This window comes from Phoenix dactylifera, chromosome 1 (genome assembly GCF_051530095.1).
Source record: "Phoenix dactylifera cultivar Ajwa chromosome 1, Ajwa_hap1_PhDact_Kaust_v1.1, whole genome shotgun sequence".
NCBI lineage: Eukaryota > Viridiplantae > Streptophyta > Magnoliopsida > Arecales > Arecaceae > Phoenix > Phoenix dactylifera.
The window spans coordinates 56859581-56879479 of record NC_143190.1 but is presented as its reverse complement, the minus strand read 5'-3'; positions in this window follow the sequence as shown (position 1 = coordinate 56879479).

The window sequence follows — 19899 nt, the reverse complement described above, 5'->3', positions numbered from 1 at the left end:
GTCTTCTGAGAATGCAACTATATTATCAAGGATCCCTTATCTTTAGTCATAGTGTATTTGTTCTACGAAGAGAACAATTCCCATTCTTTATTTGGCTTTATCAAGGAATGCACTTTGGCTTCTTCAAATTATTGTTGAATTGGATATTGGATTTCAATTTAACATGTCTATGCTCATATAAGCACTTTGTGCATACGCATGACATGACACAATGCGCATACCATGCCTTGCCACGTGTGTAGTATGATTAGCTGAGCCGAGTGAGCGAGCAAGTGCATTCATGGTCACCAGCTTGAAATCCACAATATCTAATTGAATCTAGAGCACTTGGACTTCAGCAAATGTAGGTATGCTTAAATTTAAACGTCCAACGTGGGATTATTAAATATAAAAAGTTAAAATTTGAAAATTTTTAAATCGTAAAATAATAAAAAATTCTAATGTTTCCTTAGAAAAGTTTTAAATTTTTAAAGTTAATAAAATTGTAAAGAAAAAAAAAATCTAGGCAACTTATATTATACAACAGATGAGGTGATCAATGGACTTGAACTCTACTTGATATTGATTGTATCTATATGAGAGGGCCATAGTAGGTAAAATCTTGAGCTAAGTCACTGTCTCAGATTTTTTACATATCACAGTTTTGTATATGGTTAGCAGGGGCGGCCCAAGCCTTAGGCGACCTAGGCGGTCGCCCAAGGCCCCGGCTTGAAGGAAGGCCCCCGCCAGACCGGCAGATGCCGTCATGCCGCAGACCACGACTCCTAATCCTAGCGTCCCAGGCTCCAGCTCCCACACCCAGTCCCACTCGGCAGTCTCGGCCACTCCTAGCTACACTGCTACAGCCTATAGTGTACAGTACAGGGCCGCAGGACGGCAGGAGGCAACGGCTACCTCGACGACAAGACGCCTGAGGCCTGAGCTACTGAGGGAGTGAGGGTGTCTCGCCGCGACGCCATTCCGTGAACGGTGACTCCTGTCCCAATCCCATCGGCCATCGCTCATCATTTTTTTTCTTTAAAATCCTCATCATCCTCCTCCACAGCTCCACTCCTCCTCATTCCTCAATCCTCTGCAACATCGGCCCAAGCCTTTAAACTTTAAAATCCTCTTCGCTGCCTCGTCGGCGAGGTCATCTCCTCCGCCTCCCCGCCCCGCCTCCCCGGCATCCCGCGAGGCCGCGACCTCCTCGCCTCCCTCCCGGCTGCCTGCAAGTCTTCGCCGCACCTGCGAGCCGGCGAGGTCGTCTCCTCTGCGGCTCTGCCTCCCCGTCGTCCCCGCCTCCCTGGCATCCGGCGACCTCCTCGCCTCCCTCCAGGCTCCCGTCCGGCCGTCCCCTGACTCACGTCTGTGAGATTGCGACGGACGACGGTGCGACACTGCGACCCCATCTTTTTGATTTCTTCACGTCAGGTGATCAGCAGATCAGGTCGTCAACCCGCTCGGCGCTCGCTGCTGCAGCCTGCACTGCATTTGAGTTGTAACTTGTAAGTCTCTCTCTGGCTTAAAGATGTTTGATGAAATGCCTAAACTAGTAAACCATATGTTATTTCTTTCTGTTTTTTAGGCAAAGGATGGGAAAGTCCGAAAGTCCATTGGATTCATCTATCATGTAATCTATCATGTAATTTTAATCATTTTCTCTTTATAAAATTGGTCAGCTTGGAGAGCTCATGGGATCCTTCTTATGATCGATATGCCTTGCAGCCTTGGCACCTCGAGCAAATAGGTTATTTGTTAGTAGAAGCTGTTAATAGTTAGTAGGAGAATTTGATGAAAAACAGCATGAACATTCTTATGCTTTGCAACTATTGACTTATCATCTCATGTATGGCCTCCACAACTTACATAGAATTATAACTAACGAAAACAATCTTCTGGAGCAGTGAAGGGAGAATTTCTGATTGAATGGGCTCCAGGTGCTGTTATACTAGGATAGTTTGATCCCCTTTTTATTCCAATAAAATTTCCTTCACTATTTTTTGTTTCTAAAGAAACATACTTTTTTAATTTATAATCTCCTGCTTCTAATTCATCTAATTTTGTTACAATTCTTATAATTTTTCTCTTCTTAAAAATTTATTATTATTATTATTATTATTTTTAAAAAGGCCTCTCTTAGTGAGTTCGCCTTAGGCCCCAAAATACATTGGGCCGCCCCTGATGGTTAGTGCATATTAAAGGCTAGTGCTTAGTATCTTGATTTTTTATAAAAATTTATCAGGATTAGCTCAATTCTCTACTTGTCACCTTATGACGATTCTCATAGAGGTGTGCCCTCTAAGCGTATCGATGACTTAATATCCTACAGATGCCTAGGACTCATTAAGAATATAACTCAATCTTTAGTTTATTTTGTCTCTGATTAAGTCCTCACCATAGGGATGGAAGGAGATATTCTCCAAATTATATCCTCTTGTATGATCACTTAGTCAACTTTGTTTCTACCGCATTGAACATCTCTCATGGAATCATAAAGTTTAGGTATCTTTTATCGGTAACAAATAGTCGGCTTAAGTTCCATCCTCCTTGATGACTCTATGATTCTAATCTAAATAAACCCTTGGTTAATTGTTGCCCAAGGTGACAAGCCAAGAGGGGGGGGTGAATTGGTTTCTCTTAATTTTAACTATCTTACTTATGTTAATTGATGAGTTAGTGAAATAAACAAATCACAATACAAACAACAAGAAGTATAGTGGTTCGGTGCTCTCCTTAGCACCTACGTCCACTCCCCAAGCGACCCCTTGGGAATTCACTATAATCCCGCGGATTACAGTTGGATTGTTTTCCGGGCTCACAATCCAAAAACCTTTACACTTTGGTTTTCCGGGTTCACCAAAAACCTATGTTGGTTTTACGGGTTCACCAACGAACCTATGTTGGTTTTCCGGACTCACCAACGAACCTTTACAATTGGTTTTACGGGTTCACCAATCAACCTATTCCGTTGGTTTTGCGGGCTTACAAACTAACCTTTACAATGAGTTTAATAAACAAAGAAAGAAGATTTAAACTCCTAGATGAGCAAATATAACAATATAATCTACAAAGAAGAGTTTAGAGAATAGTTATCGCTTGATGTGACTTCTCTCTTCTTTGTCAAGGATGCTTCACTCTTCAAGGGTGGATGGAGCTCTTAATGACTCTTGGAATTTGCTCAACCACTTTCTTTTGACTCTTGAATGAAGCACTTGGATGAAGAAGATTAGGGCACTTTGTCTTTCTTGTGTACTCTTTGATATTCTTGCAAAAGGATGTTCTCTCTGATGAATAGTGCCACTTTAAATAGTTTTCTTCATCCATTGGACAAGCCCCAATGGTTAGAATTCAAAAACTAGCCGTTACTCACTGTTGGAAGGACAAAAAGTACTTCTGCAGAACTAGCCGTTATGCTTCTGCCCGTGCTTGGGTCGGCTCAACCTGTCCTTGGGTCGACCCAACTTTCACTTGGGTTGACTCAACCTTTCCTTGGGTCGACCCTCTCAGAACCACAGAAACTTGCAATTCAGCCTTCCTTCACTTGGGTCAACTCAACATTTCTTTGGGTCGACTCAAGGTTCAGTTGGGTCGACTCAACTTCTTCTTGGGTCGACCCTCTCAGGATTTCCAGAGAACCTTTTCTGTCATCTGTTCTGTCTTGCCTTTGGGTCGACCCTCTCAGGGTTTGGGTCGACTCAAGCTTGGGTCGACTCAACTTCATCTTGGGTCGACCCTCTCAGTATTTCCAGAGAACCATTTTCTGAGTTGTTGAGAAGCTTGAAGTTTGGGTCGACTCATGCTTTCCTTGGGTCGACCCAACTTACTGTTCATCTGTGTCATTTTTGCAGAAGTGTGCCAAATGCTTTCTTGATGTGCCGGGGTCGACCCAATCAACCTTGGGGTCGACTCAATCCACACTTTGCTGCAACTCAAGGTTAGATTCATCCAAGTAAACAATGAAATGCATCTTTAACTTGTTATACAAATATATTGAGAGTAACAGACTTATAAATGAAGTATCGAATTAACTTATAACATACTCTCGATTATTGCTTGTTAATCATCAAAATAACACTATCATCCTCAATCTCCCCCTTTTTGATGATTACAAAATATAGAGTATGAGCCTATTGATACTTGTCTTAAAATCAGTTTTAAAAGGGCTCAAGTTGCTGAATTTCAGCTTTTCAAATATGAGAGTGAAGTCTCCCCCTATATCATTCAAATGTTTCCAATTTAACTTTTTGAATTGCTCCCCCTTTCATTTATATTTCATTAAAGATGAAACTCCAAAAATTTGAGATAAAGCATGAGTTTCAGGTTATGTATCGAGGTGTGAAAGATGCGTGCCAAATTCTAAAATTCTATGTGCCAAATTCTAAAATTTAATAGAAATTTTAGATTTGATCATTTTCATTGTTACAAATTGCTCCCCCTAAAATATATATGCTTTTTCATTATAATTTTCAATTTGTTTTACAACTTATTTCTCTTTTCTTACGCAACTTATTTCTCTTTCTTTACTTCTCCCCCTTTTTGTTATCATCAAATAGGTGCATGGGAATAGACACAATAAATAACAAATATTCAAACTTCATTGATCAAAATAGGAACATTTTAGTACAATCATGCCAAAAACAAAAGCAAATACAATGTTCCTCAATCAAAGTTCAAAATACATGATAAACACAAAATACATATGAGAACTAGATACCTATCCTAGGCTCTAAACAGAAATACTAATATCAGCCTAGGGAGTATCTAATGGCTGGGATCTAGTCCTCATCCTCCTAGTGTACGTGGCGAGGGGAGGTCGAGCCTGATGAAACTGAGTCTGGCGTGGAGCACGGTGAGCTGGATGACTCTGTGCCGAAATCTCTGACTCAGCAGCCTGTGGCACAGATGGTCCATGAGTCTCTCTCTCTCTCCGTAGAGCTCCTATCTGCTCCCTCAGATCACTGATCTCAGCAGACATGATATCTAGTCGGCTCGTCAGCCCATCAATAATAGTCCTCGCCTAAGCTGACATAAGCTCAGTCATCCTACTCCAGAACTCATCTGTATATCCCGCAGGAACAGATGATGATGGTCCAGCCTCAAAAGGTGTAGTAGGATGATCCATATGCTCCTCATCCTCAGGGATCGGGTCTCCAATATCTGGTGCATCACCCTCTGGTGCATCACCCTGAATCCCTGCTCCAGTGTGAATCCACTGCCCGTTCACTTTCTCATAGCCCATGCGGATAAGTGATCATGCAGTGTATGTATCAGTAAAAAGTAGATGCCTGGATACCTCCCCCTCGACAGATATGTCGTGCTGTCGGAAGATCAAGGTGAGTATCATACCATAAGGCAGGGATACTCTGGAGTTGCAGATCACCTTCCTCATCTGCCTCAGGATTATGGCTGGGAGATTCAGGAGAATACCCTGAATTATATGCTCCATCACTACTAGATCTTGCTCTGTGATGAGATCGAATCTCCCGCTCTTCGGAAATAGAATCCTATTTATGATGCTGAGCAATAACCTCATTTCTGCAGAAAGAGAGCTTGCTATTACCTTCTCGGAAAAGTCGAAGTCTTCATTCTCCATTATCAACTACAGGGTCTCATCTTGTTTTCTGGCTTTTCTGGAGTTGCTCCTTCGCAGGAAAGATGAAGCAACTCACTCAAACTCTCCTCGAAAACTCGAACCCTAACTCCTCGAACTTCCGAAATGAGCCCTCCCATTCCAGTTTTGAGGAAGGCATAGAACTCCCGAACTAGTCCGGGGTAGATCATCACATCTAGGGAGCAAAGATACTCCCAACCTTGCCTTCGGATCCATTCCCCCAAACGGAACCCTTCTTGATCAAAGAACTCGGAATGGATCCTTCTCCCCGTTGTAACCGGTCTCCCCGCAAACTTTGCAAGTTGTACTGAGGGGGAAGGAGGAGGAGGTGGCTCTGCACGTGCCTCATGTTGTGGAGACACTGTAGATGGCTCCGTAGCTTCTCTTTCCTCACGTTGGATCCGTGAGACTCTCCCGGATCTCTTGGCTACGGCTCTTTTGGGTCCCATTTCTCCAAGATCTTGAAGTAATCAAGCGTTTGGAGTTGATTGGAGGAGTTTGGAGAGTGGGGAATAGAGTTTTCAGAAGAGGACAAGGGCAAACAGTGCCCTAAAAAAGCTCACGGGTCCCCCTTTTAACAGTGGGGTCCCGACGTTGGGTCGACTCAACGTTGGGTCGACCCTATTCCGAGTTGGGTCGACCCAAGTTCAGAATTTTTTCCTTTCTCTTCCTTTTTGCTTCTAAAAATTTTTCTTGGTTTCAATCCTTACAAATTCTTTCTGGGACAATGATACATGAGTAAGGAATCTATATATGACAATTTTGACTCATGTTTCATGGGTTTTTAGAAATGGAAGGAATGTATCATGAGACTGCTTGCTCCCTTTTATATCTATTCAATAGAAAGGATCACATATACCTAATTCCCTTCTTAGCGTGCAGAATCTATCTTCACTCAAGGGTTTTGTGAATATGTCGGCTAATTGTTTTTCAGTGCATATATGCTCAATACATATGTTTCCATTTTGCACATGATCCCTAATAAAATGATATCTTATTTCTATGTGTTTGGCTTTAGAATGCTGAACCGGATTTTTAGTAAGGTTGATGGCACTAGTATTATCACACTTAATAGGAATATTATCTAGTTTAACTCCATAGTCCTCTAGTTGTTGCTTAAGTCATAGTACTTGAGCACAACAACTGCCAGCAGCTATATATTCAGCTTCAGCTGTTGACAGTGCCACTGAATTCTGCTTTTTGCTAAACCATGATACTAAGTTGTTTCCTAAGAATTGACATGTTCCACTAGTGCTCTTCCTATCTAATTTGCATCCAGCAAAATCAGCATCTGAATATGCAAGCAAATTTAGACAGGAGTCTCTTGAGTACCATAATCCTATGTTCGTAGTTCCTCTTAAATATCTAAGGATTCTTTTAACAGCACTTAAATGTGACTCCTTAGGATCTGATTGGTATCTAGCACATATTCCTACACTAAATACGATGTCTAGTCTACTAGCAGTAAGATAGAGCAAGGATCCAATTAGTCCTCTATAAAGCTTAATATCAATACTCTTTCCTTTTTCATCTTTGTCTAGCTTACTAGTAGGATTCATTGGAGTGCCTACTCCCTTATGATTTTCATTCCCAAACTTCTTTAGTATTTCCTTTGGATACTTAGTTTGATGAATGAAAATACCTTCTTTAGTTTGTTTGATTTGTAATCCTAGAAAGAAACTTAGTTCTCCCATCAAACTCATTTCGAATTCTCCATGCATTAGATCAGCAAATTCTTTGCAAAGAGTATCATTTGTGGCACCAAAGATTATGTCATCTACATATATTTGTACCACTAATAGATTTTCGTCCTTTCTTTTGAAAAACAGTGTTTTATCTACATTTCCTCTACTAAAGTCATTATTAAGCAGAAATTTGCTTAATCGATCATACCAAGCCCTAGGTGCTTGCTTCAATCCATATAATGCCTTATGTAATCTAAACACATGATTTGGCAATTCATGATTCTCAAAACCAGGAGGTTGCTCTACATATACTTCTTCCTCTATAAAACCATTTAAGAATGCACTTTTTACATCCATTTGATACAATTTGAAATCCATGAAACATGCAAATGCTAGAAGTAATCTAATAGCCTCTAATCTAGCTACAGGAGCAAATGTTTCATCAAAATCTATCCCTTCTTCTTGATTGTATCCCTTAGCTACAAGTCTAGCTTTATTTCTTATAACTAACCCATTTTCATTTAATTTATTTCTAAAGATCCATTTTGTTCCAATTACAGAGTTATGCTTTGGTCTTTCAGTTAATGTCCATACATTACTTCTTTTGAATTGATTTAATTCTTCTTGCATGGCATTTATCCAATTAGTATCTTTTTCAGCTTCTTCATAAGTCTTAGGTTCTAATTGTGAAACAAAATCAAGATAATCATTTAAATTTCCGAGAGGATCGAGTTCTTACCCCTTGAGATGGATCGCCAATGATTAAGTCTTTAGGGTGTCCAGATGTATACCTCCATTCCTTTGGCAAGTTTTGAGATTGTGGTGGCACGCAATCATCTCCCTTATCTTGAATTGGCACGTCATCAATATTCAACTTTTCAAAGTTAATAATTCCTGTATCATCATCAAGAATATTTTCTTTCCTAGCAGACTCACTATCAGACTCATCAAATATGATATTAACTGACTCTTCGACTACAAGGGTTCTTTTATTGAATACTCTGTATGCCCTGCTAGATGTGGAGTATCCTAAGAAGATACCTTCATCTGACTTGGCATCAAATTTACTTAGATCCTCTTTGCCATTGTTTAAGATGAAACATCTACATCCAAATACTCTAAGATATTTAGCAGTTGGTTTCTTATTCTTTCAAAGTTCATAAGGAGTTTTCTTGGTTATTGGTCGTATTAAAACTCGATTTAGAATATGGCAAGCAGTGCTTATAGCTTCAGCCCAAAAGTACTTTGGAAGATTTGACTCACACAACATCGTGCGTGCCATTTCTGCCAATGTCCTGTTTTTCCTTTCAACAACCCCATTTTGTTGAGGCGTTCTAGGTGCTGAAAATTGATGTGAAATACCATTTTTATTACAAAATTCTTCAAAGTGTTGATTTTCAAATTCAGTACCATGATCACTTCGAATTGCTACTAAGGTGAGCTTCTTTTCATTTGTGATATTATTATAAAGTTTCAAGAATTCTGAAAATGCTTCATTCTTATGTGCCAAAAATGAAACCCATGTATATCTTGAAAAATCATCTACAATAACTAGTCCATACTTCTTCTCTCCTAGACTCGCAGTTCTAGTGGGTCCAAATAGATCCATGTGTATGAGTTCAAAAGGCCTAGTTGTTGATACTATATTCTTTGATTTGAATGATGATTTAGTTTGTTTTCCTAATGAGCATGGTCCACAGATTTTGTCCTTTTCAAAAATCAACTTTGACACATCTTTTATTAATTCCTTATTGACTAGTTTTGATATTAATTCCATACTAGCATGTTCTAGTCTACGATGCCAAAGCCAACTTGTTTCATTTTTCTTTTCTTCATTAGTAATTAAGCATAATCCATTTTTCTTGCCTAAATCATGAAGATCTACCATGTAAATATTTTTTTGCCTTTGTCCTACAAGTACAATGCTATTATCTTTAGGATTTGTGATTATGCATACTGATGCTTCAAATGTGACTTTAAATCCTTTATCACAAAATTGACTTATGCTAAGTAGGTTATGTTTCAAACCCTTAACTAATAAGACATTTTCCATGAAAATAGATAGAGTAATGAAAATTTTACCCTTTCCAATGATATACCCTTTACCATTGTCTCCATAGGTTACTACTCCACCCTTCTTAGATTCCAAGGTGACAAATTGGTCTACGTCACCGGTCATGTGTCTTGAACAGCCACTATCTAGATACCATCGTTTTTTCACTTTATTAGCTGCAAGACACCCCTGCAATAAAGATCAAGAAAGAGCTTTAGGTACACAAACTATGTTGGGTCCTTTAGGGTTAGTACTTGATGTTCCTTTTGGAACCCAAACTTTCTTGAATTTAATCTTATGATTATTACTCAATTTGTTTTGACTGAACTTTCTATAGTTACATTCATATGCTTTATGTCCTAATTTATTGCAGCAATGACAAGTAATATTTTCATTTTTAGCTTTAACAAAAATATTCTTTAAGTATTTTTGTTTCCTATTTGTTTTATAACCTAATCCAGCCTTATCATATACAGCTTTTTGACTATCAAGAATGTGGTGTGATTGATTATAACCCTATTTGATTTTGATGAGCTCAAAGCATTTGAGTATATCTTATGTTTACTAATGAATTCAATCTAGTGTTTCAGTGAAAATCTTGTAAATTTATGGTTAAGTGTCCCTAGATTTGGTTCAAGACATTTTGGATAAGTTAAGAAGTGAATCTGAACCAAAGTCTGAGACTCGAGTCGACTCCGGGATATTACGAGTCGACTCCAAACGTATCAGAAGCATTGGCACAGGCTCGAGTCGACTCCGAAACGTTTCGAGTCGACTCCGACTGAGAACTGACAGACAAACAGAAAGATCCAACTCAAAACCTGTCAGCGAGTCGACTCCTGAAGACGCGAGTCGACTCCGATGCTTGCCGAGTCGACTCCGGAGTAGTATGAGTCGACTCCAGGGAGTTACAGACAGAAAGACAGAGAAGGTATTTTGGTCCCTGAGAGCCGAGTCGACTCCTGAGGAACGCGAGTCGACTCCGATGGTTGGCAGGTCGACTCCAAAGAAAGCGAGAGTCGACTCTCAGTGTAATACAAGGCAAAAGTCAGAGAGCAACTTTCGGACACTGAGAGCCGAGTCGACTCCCGCAAAGCCCGAGTCGACTCCGAGACAGCGCGACCCCAAAAAAGATAGAAGACAGTATTGTTGTCTCTGAGACGCGAGTCGACTCCAGGACAGTTCGAGTCGACTCCAAGGCAGCGCTACTCCAAAAAGACAGAAGACTGTTTTTCGGATACTGAGAGCCGAGTCGACTCCGAAACAGTCCGAGTCGACTCCAAGACTACACGAGCCAAAAGACAGAAGATCGGGAGTTCGGGCTCTGAGCGCCGAGTCGACTCCCAGAATTTTCGAGTCGACTCGAGTGAGCAAAGTTGAAGAATACCTCTATGGATTCCTTGGAATGAGTCGACTCCAAAAGTGCAAGGTCAGCTCCAGTTTTTGGAGAATCGACTCCGGGTTAAGTCGAGTCGACTCCCAGTCGAGAAGACCACTTTAATTCAAATCCGGAACAGTTGTCGAGCCGACTCCAGAAAAGCATGAGTCGACTCCTGCTACAGCCGAGTCGACTCCAGATCGCGCGAGTCGACTCCGATCCCAACGGACACATTGTCAGGATGTGCAGAATATGCAGAACGGCTAGTAAAGTGTGTCTAACGGCTAGTTTCCGTAGGGAATGGCTTAAATAGCCACAGAGGACTGTAGCAAAGCAGAGAAGTGACATTCCTTACAAAGAAAACACATAATCTTCATCTGCCAAAAAGGATTTCAACGAAAAGAAGGAAGAGGGCCATTAACTCCATTCAACCAACTCTTCCCAGCATTAAAGAAGTCTCCTTCAGCCTTCAAGTCTTCAAGACATTCAAGAGGAGACCCAGAGTTCAAGAAGCCCTCCTCTACATCATCATAAACTTGTTTGAGGGCTCTTAACTTTTCTCTTATTTATATCGCTGTATATCTGCTTTTTAGAAGCTCTATTTTTCTGTTTGTCTTTGTTCAAACCGTTTGTTCCTTACTTGATTCAATCAGGGGATTGAATCAAGGGCGTAAAGGTTTATTGGTGAGCCTAGGTTGAAACCAACGGTGTAAGGGTTCGATTGTGATCCCGAAAAAACAATCGGGTGGTTCTAGTCAGTGAGCCTGGAAAAACCGACCGAGTTCGTTGTGATCTCGTAAAACAACAAGTTGGGTTGTGAGCTTGTAAAACAACCGGCTGTAATCCGAGGGGTTATAGTGAATTTCCAAGTGAGGCTTGGGGAGTAGACATAGGAGCAAGGGTTAGCTCCGAACCACTATAAATTCCTTGTGTTTGTGATTGCTCTGTTGTTCTTTATCTTCATTTCATTCACAGCACATAGCATCTAATTAATCAACTTGCAAAAGGTGTTAATTAGTATTTCATAAATCAAATAATTGTAATAATTATTATAAAACCCAATTCACCCCCCCTCTTGGGTTGTCTATCTGGACAACAAGTGGTATCAGAGCCCGAACTCTTTTACCCAAAGAGTAAAAGATCAAAATAACAACCCCATTTGGATCTTCCCACATTGAGGGCCAGTCCACTCAAAGACCCCCATTCTTTAATGGATCCGACTACTCATATTGGAAGGCTAGGATGAGAATATTTATCCAAGCCCAAGACTATGAGATGTGGACCATCATAATAAATGGACCATACATCCCATCCATTTATCTAGAGAGTGTCACTGTACCCAAACTTGAAAAGGATTGGGATGACAATGATATTAGGAAGGCACAACTCAATGCCAAAGCAATGAATGTGCTTTACTGTGCATTAGATAGAAATGAATTCAATAGAGTCTCTACTTGCAATTCTGCAAAAGAGATTTGGGATAGACTTGAAGTGACCCACGAGGGCACGAATCAAGTCAAAGAATCCAAAATAAATATATTAGTTCATAAGTATGAATTATTTAAGATGGATTCTAATGAAACAATCACTTGCATGTTCACTAGATTTACTGACATTGTCAATAGCCTAAAAAGCCTTGGCAAAAATTATACTAACAGTGAGCTTGTCAGGAAGATTCTTCGCTGTCTACCAAGGTCATGGAAAGCCAAGGTGACGACAATCCAAGAAGCCAAGGACTTGAACAAGCTTCCACTTGAGGAGTTTCTTGGATCCCTAATGATGCACGAGCTCACAATGAAACAACACAGCGAAGAAGAGTCCTCCCACAAGAAAAAGATAATAGCCCTCAAATCTGTTTCTACTAACAAAGACTTATCTTGCAGAAGCAGCTGTGAAGAGGAAGACAATGAGGGAGATGATGATGAGGCTCTTCTCGTGCGTAAGTTCAGAAAATTCATCAACCGTAAGAAGACCTTTCATCAAAGGAGAGGCCCCTCAAGTTCCTATCACAAGGATAAAGTTAAGGAAAGAGAAAATGAGAGAATCGGATGTTACGAATGTAAGAAACCGGGACACTTCAGAGCAGACTGTCCTTTGCTCAAGAAGGCCAGCAAGTACAAGAAAAAGAAGGTCCTCGTCTCCACCCTATCGGACTCCGATACATCTTCATCATCATCGGATGAGGAACAAGAAGAAAAGGCCAATCTATGCTTTATGGCAAACGAAAATGAGGTAACATCTGAAACGCATTTAGATTTTACCTTTGATGAGTTATATGATGCGTTTAATGAATTAATGGATGAATATAAGACAATAAGCCTTAAGAATAAAGAGCTAAAACTAACCAATCAATCTCACCTCCATAAATACGATAAATTAGTTAAGGATAAGGATTTTATCACTAAAGAAAATTTAGAACTTAAGACAAGCAACCAAATGTTAATTCAAAAAACTAATACCTTGAGTAAAGATAACGAAAAACTAGCCAAGAAAATTTCTGAACTTAAAAAGGATAAACAAACTATTGGAGGTAATTTCACAAAAGACTTAGATGCACTAAAAACAGAAAAACAAAAGTTGGCACTAGAACTTGAGAAGTATAAGCCTTTTGTAGAAAAATTTACTTATAGCTCAGAAAAATTAGAGATGATACTTAATAGTCAACGAGCTGTATTCAATAGAGCTGGTTTAGGGTATAAACCTAAAAATAAGCAAAAACTCCTTAGTAATTTCTTTGTTAAAGCAGGGGAAAGTAAAACTAAGAAAATAACATGTTTTTGCTGTGGAACATTAGGACATAAAGCAAATGTGTGTGATTATAGAAAAGAAAAAACTAAAAGAAAAATTAAAAGGGTTTGGGTTCCAAAAGGAACCAACATTACTAACCATGAAGGACTCAAGAAAACTTGGGTACCTAAAATTGTATGATTTGCTTGTGTAGGAGTGTCTTGCAGCCAAGGTCGACAAAAATTATTGGTACTTGGATAGTGGCTGCTCAAGACACATGACGGGTGACAAGGATCAATTCTTCACCCTTGAAGCTAAGAAGGGAGGTGCTGTGACTTTTGGAGACAATAACCAAGGTCACATCATTGGTATAGGTAAAGTACAAATTACCCCTTCAACTTTTATTGATAATGTTCGATATGTTGATGGTCTTAAGCATAATCTACTTAGCATTAGTCAATTGTGTGATAGAGGTTTTGATGTTTTGTTCAAACCATCTCGATGCATCATAACCAACTCAAATGACAATAGTTTAGTTTTTAAAGGAATAAGACGTGGGAATGTGTATGTAGTAGACCTTGAGGATCTTGCCAAACATAACCCATGTTTAGTTGTTAATGAAACTAAGGATAATGATGCTAGTTGGTTATGGCACCGTAAGTTAGGTCATGCAAGCATGGACACAATATCAAAACTAGTTAAAAGAGATTCCGTGATAGGTTTGCCAAAACTAAAGTTTGAAAAGAATAAAATATGTGAAGCTTGTCAATATGGCAAACAATCAAGGAACTCCTTTAAATCCATTAATTGTGTCTCTACCTCTAGACCTCTAGAAATACTACACATGGATCTATTCGGACCAACTAGAACCACAAGTCTAGGTGGAAATAAATATGGTCTAGTTATTGTAGATAATTTTTCTAGATACACTTGGGTCATGTTCTTAGCTCATAAAGATCAAGCATTTTTAGTTTTTAAGAAATTTCATAGGGAAGTAACAAATGCTAGAGATACTTCAGTCATAGCTATTAGGAGTGACCATGGAACCGAATTTGAAAATCATTTATTTGATGAGTTTTGTAGTAAAAAGGGGATAACTCATAATTTTTTTGCACCTAGGACACCACAACAAAATGGAGTTGTAGAAAGGAAAAATAGAACTCTAGAGAAAATGGCTAGAACTATGTTATGCGAAAGTAACCTCCCTAAGTACTTTTGGGGAGAAGCCATTAATACCTCGTGTCATATTTTAAATAGAGTTTTATTGAGACCCATTATAAAGAAAATACCTTATGAACTTTGGAAAAACAGAAAACCAAAAGTAAACTATTTTCATGTCTTTGGTTGTAGGTGTTTTGTTCATAATAATGGAAAAGATAATATAGGAAAATTTGACTCTAAATCTGATGAGGGTATATTTTTAGGGTACTCTACAACTAGTAAAGCCTATAGAGTTTTTAATAAAAGAACCCTAGTTATAGAAGAATCTATACATGTAGTTTTTGATGATTCTAGTGATATCTCTTCTAGCAAGAGAGTTAACCTTGATGATGATGCTGAAATTCTTGAAGAAAAGATTGATGAGATGACATTACAAGATGATGAACAAAAATTAATTGGAAATGCATCATCAAGCCAAGAGGCTATTGTGGATCATGGGATGGATAAGGCTTGGAGGTATGCTCACGGGCATCCTAAGGAACTGATTTTAGATGATCCATCTCAACCTGTTAGGACTAGAGCATCTCTTAGGAACTTAAATAATCATCTAGCTTTTGTCTCACATTTTGAACCCAAACACGTAAAAGAAGCTGAAAAGGATGTAAATTGGATAAATGCAATGCAAGAGGAATTAAACCAATTTACTAGAAACAAGGTATGGAACCTAGTTGAACGACCCTCTGAATATTCAATTATAGGTACCAAATGGATATATAAAAATAAGCTTGATGAAAATGGAATTGTAATTAGGAATAAGGCTAGACTAGTAGCAAAGGGCTATAATCAAGAAGAAGGCATAGATTTTGATGAAACCTTTGCTCCTGTAGCTAGACTTGAGGCAATTAGATTATTACTAGCATTTGCATGCTCTAAGGAGTTCAAATTATTTCAAATGGATGTAAAAAGTGTATTTTTGAATGGGTATATTAATGAGGAGGTATATGTAGAACAACCTCCTGGTTTTGAAAATCATCAATACCCCAATCATGTGTATAAATTGAACAAAGCACTTTATGGTTTGAAACAAGCACCTAGAGCATGGTATGAAAGACTTAGCAAATTTCTACTAGAACATGAGTTCTCTAGGGGAAATGTAGATACAACACTATTTCTAAAGAAGAAAAACAAAGATATGCTAGTAGTGCAGATTTATGTTGATGATATTATTTTCGGTGCTACTAACAATCGCCTCTGCGAAGAATTTGCTGACTTGATGCAGAGTGAGTTTGAGATGAGCATGATGGGAGAACTGAACTATTTCCTCGGGCTTCAAATCAAACAATCTAAAGAAGGGATCTTCATCAATCAAGCTAAATACATCAAGGAGATGCTTAAGAAGTTTGATATGGAGGGAAACAAGTCAATCAGCACACCCATGAGCTCATAATGCAAATTAGACCAAGATGAATCGGATAAATCTGTAGATCAAAAGATGTATAGAGGTATGATAGGATCTTTATTGTATCTCACTGCAAGTAGACCTGATATCATGTTTAGTGTATGCATGTGTGCTAGATATCAGTCTAATCCTAAGGAATCTCATCTAATTGCAGTCAAGAGAATCTTTAAATACCTAATAGGAACAAAAAATATAGGTTTATGGTATTCTAAAGAATCTAGCCTGAACTTAATAGGATACACAGACTCAGACTTTGCTGGTTGTAAACTTGATAGAAAAAGCACCAGCGGGTCGTGTCAATTCTTAGGAGAAAATTTAATCTCATGGTTTAGCATCAAACAAAACTCGGTTGCATTATCTACTGCTGAAGCTGAATATGTTGCAGCCGGGAGCTGTTGTGCTCAAATCATGTGGATCAAACAACAATTGGAAGATTATGGAATAAAACAAGATAAAATTCCCATTAATTGTGACAACACAAGTGCTATTAACTTAACTAAGAATCCAATTCAGCACTCAAGAACCAAACACATTGAAATAAGACATCACTTCATAAGAGATCATGTATTGAATGGTGATGTTACACTTCAATTTATTTGCACAGATGATCAACTAGCAGACATCTTCACAAAACCCTTGAGTGAAGAGAGATTTAGTGTGCTTAGGAGAGGATTAGGAGTGATTGATCCATCCTAGTGATATTCTCCTCTAGTTCATTGATTTTGATGATTAACTTGTGTTAAATATGGAGTTTCTCATATATAATCATCAAATCAGATCATAACTTAGTGATTGTCCCTTGTTTGGTACGAAAATAGCATAATTTTTAGGTGCGTGCCAGAGTTCGAGTCGACTCGGATACGTTTCAGAGTCGGCTCATGACGGGGAGTCGACTCGCACATAGACGGGAGTCGACTCGAGGTCGATGGCAGCATAAGGGGAGTCGACTCGCACATTGACGGGAGTCGACTCGAGGCCGATGGAAGCATAAGGGGAGTCGACTCGCGCATATTTTGGAGTCGACTCGAGGTCGAGTCGACTCGCGACTTACAGGAGTCGACTCGAGGTCGGGATTCGAGTTTTTAACCCTAATCCAAGCGTTTAATCAACACTTCTATTTACCGCCTCCACTGTTCACAAACCCTAGAGCCGTCTCCGACAACGTCTCCGACCGTCGTTAGGGCTTTTCCGTCGACCTTCTTCCGTCCCTTAGGTTTTTACCCCATCCCTAGGTCAAGGATGCCTCGGAAAATGGTTGTCCCAAGCCGGAAGAGGCCCCAACCCGCGACCGGTGCCGAGCGACGGTCCAAGGCTCGGAACGATCCCGTGAGGCCACAACCTCCGGTTCGTTCCCCGCCGAGGCCGGTTCCCTCGCGACCATGCGCCGGGAAGGCGGTCTCCACCGGGAGATACGTCAACTTCGACTATCTCTCCCGGGAGGGCTTCACCATAGGAGATAGGTTGAGGGGCCAAGGTTTAGAGTTCTTTTGTTCATTAGATCTCCCCACATACCCAGGTCTTGTTAGGGAGTTCTATGGAACAGTGCATAGGGGCAATGGGGGGATACAGGGAACCGTAGCGGGTGTCCCTCTATTCATTTCTGAGGATTTCATAGCACAAATCCTACATCTTCCCCAAGTTGGGGTATTTCCTACACACCCAGAGGATAGGACTGAGGCCCTTACGGCCATTTTAGGGAGTCCACCCCAGTCCCCACTCGATGAGGTGTCCGCTAGTTCACTGTCAGTTGAAATGCGGCTCCTCCTGAGCATTATTTCTAGGACACTATTCCCTAAAACCGGCCGTTTTGACTTTGTGTCCGAGAGGGACCTAGCCCTCATGTACTACATTCTCCAAGACACCCCTATTAACTTTCCCAAACTGATCTACAAATACCTATGTGAGCCACTAGATAAACCTAGGCTCACCCTTCCATATGGGATGCTATACACCCTTATCTTTAGGGAGTCTGAGATCCCCATTCCTGAGGGGGAACCCTCTCGCGCACTGCGATGGACAGATCGCATGGGTGAGAAAACCCTACACAGGATGGGATTTCATAAGGTAGAGGGAACCTGGGTCAGGACACCATCCTCCTCCACACCTACCACTAGACGCTCCCCCAGTCCTGATCCAGATTCTGACTATCCTACCTTTCCCTCCACCTCAGCACCATTCACCTCAGCCGGACCCTCCTCCTCAGCTCCACCCACTCAGCCGATGGAGGTCCGGATTTCTCCTGAGCAGCTCCGGGAGTTGCAGCAGGAGATTGTACGGGATCTTCGGGACGACCTGCTGAGGGAGCTCCGAGGTCCAGCCACTGCCCCTTCTTCTGCGTTAGTTCCCTCCTTATCAGCCGTGACCGAGATGACGGCTCATCTGAGGGAGGAGATCTTCAACGTCAGGAGCCTGATACAAGCCCAATTCTCCAACATGAGCGATGTCACAAGCAACACAAGACAGATGCGAGATGACATCCGACACGACATGGGCAGCCTGAATCAGGGGGCCGAGCGCTTGGCGAATGTGTTGATCGCCAAGCTGGATACACTTCAGGAGACTCTGACTGAGCTCTCCACGACGCACAGTCGGGCCACCTCGGCCATTATCACCCAGCTAGGGAACGTCACGGATGGAATCAGTCTCCTAATGGAACAATCAAGACTGAGCAGAGGAGCCACATCCTCGAGGAAGCCCTAGCTTATTTTGTGTATTTTCACATGTATTTACTGCTTTACTCTTTGTATTCACAAATGTACCTACACATACATCAATACAATGAGTAGACAATTTTCTTCAATACTGTGCAATTTAATCTCTAACTGCTTTACTTCCTTTTTGCTATGATGACAAAAAGGGGGAGAAATATATTGAATAGACATGTAAAGGAAATCAATGAAAATCAATAAAAAGAAAACTTTTATAACACATAAGAATTTGTTCTTAGTGGATTCGATACCTCGAGGCTCATTATCTCTCTGTTGGGGCTCCTAATGGAGTAATCTCCAGAATCTATTCAAGGGATATTCGGAGATTAGTTGAATCATACTTAAGAACAAATTGGCAGATTTTCCCTCTAAAAACCAAAAATTTAAGTTCAAAAGCTTCAATGCACTAAAAGAAAATTCAGAGAATCGAAACAAAGTTGAATGCATATGTTGAGGCGGAGAATCTGAATTTTTTAAGAAAGCAAAATCATTAAATATATATAAGCCAAACAATTGATTGCATGACATGAAGGCTTATATAATTCCAAATGAAAGGGAGAGCTTTAACTCCAAAATTTATTGTTTCACACCTTTCAAGTTTGGATAAATTAAATAACCAGACACTTGAATTTATTTTAAAATTTTATTATAAATTTTCTTGTTTGTTGAGCAATTCACTTTACACATACTCAATGTTTTGTCATCATCAAAAAGGGAAAGATTGTGGTGTGATTGATTATAACCCTATTTGATTTTGATGAGCTCAAAGTATTTGAGTATATCTTATGTTTACTAATGAATTCAATCTAGTGTTTCAGTGAAAATCTTGTAAATTTATGGTTAAGTGTCTCTAGATTTGGTTCAAGACATTTTGGATAAGTTAAGAAGTGAATTTGAACCAAAGTCTGAGACTCGAGTCGACTCCGGGATATTACGAGTCGACTCCAAGCGTATCAGAAGCATTGGCACAGGCTCGAGTCGACTCTGAAACGTTTCGAGTCGACTCCGACTAAGAACTGACAGACAAACAGAAAGACCCAACTCAAAACCTGTCAGCGAGTCGACTCCTGAAGACGTGAGTCGACTCCGATGCTTGCCGAGTCGACTCCGGAGTAGTATGAGTCGACTCCAGGGA